General features: G+C 74.8%; 1 protein-coding gene across 1 annotated transcript in view; it reads left to right on the top strand.

Moving 5' to 3' along the window:
- The first annotated feature begins 6 nt into the window (after positions 1–6).
- The window catches only part of ARHGEF16 (Rho guanine nucleotide exchange factor (GEF) 16), an 8,192-nt gene continuing 7,980 nt past the window's right edge, over positions 7–218 (top strand). The window contains exon 1 of the mRNA XM_010131141.1: positions 7–33. The gene's annotated coding sequence lies outside the window, so the exon portion shown is untranslated. The remainder of the gene's footprint in view (positions 34–218) is intronic.

The raw sequence follows: 218 nt of genomic DNA, 5'->3' as shown, positions 1-218 counted from the left end.
AGGATATCGCCCGAGGAGCGCAAGCGGCAGGAGGTGAGAGGAGCCCCGGGCGTGCCCGGGAGAGCAGGGGTCGGCTCGGAGCAGGGGTCGGCTCGGGGCCGGATAGGATATCGCCCGAGGAGCGCAAGCGGCAGGAGGTGAGAGGAGCCCCGGGCGTGCCCGGGAGAGCAGGGGTCGGCTCGGAGCAGGGGTCGGCTCGGGGCCGGATCCGCTCCCGC

Source organism: Buceros rhinoceros, unplaced genomic scaffold, assembly GCF_000710305.1.
Source record: "Buceros rhinoceros silvestris isolate BGI_N320 unplaced genomic scaffold, ASM71030v1 scaffold18912, whole genome shotgun sequence".
Classification (NCBI taxonomy): Eukaryota; Metazoa; Chordata; class Aves; order Bucerotiformes; family Bucerotidae; genus Buceros; species Buceros rhinoceros.
This window is presented reverse-complemented; position numbering and strand designations above follow the sequence as displayed.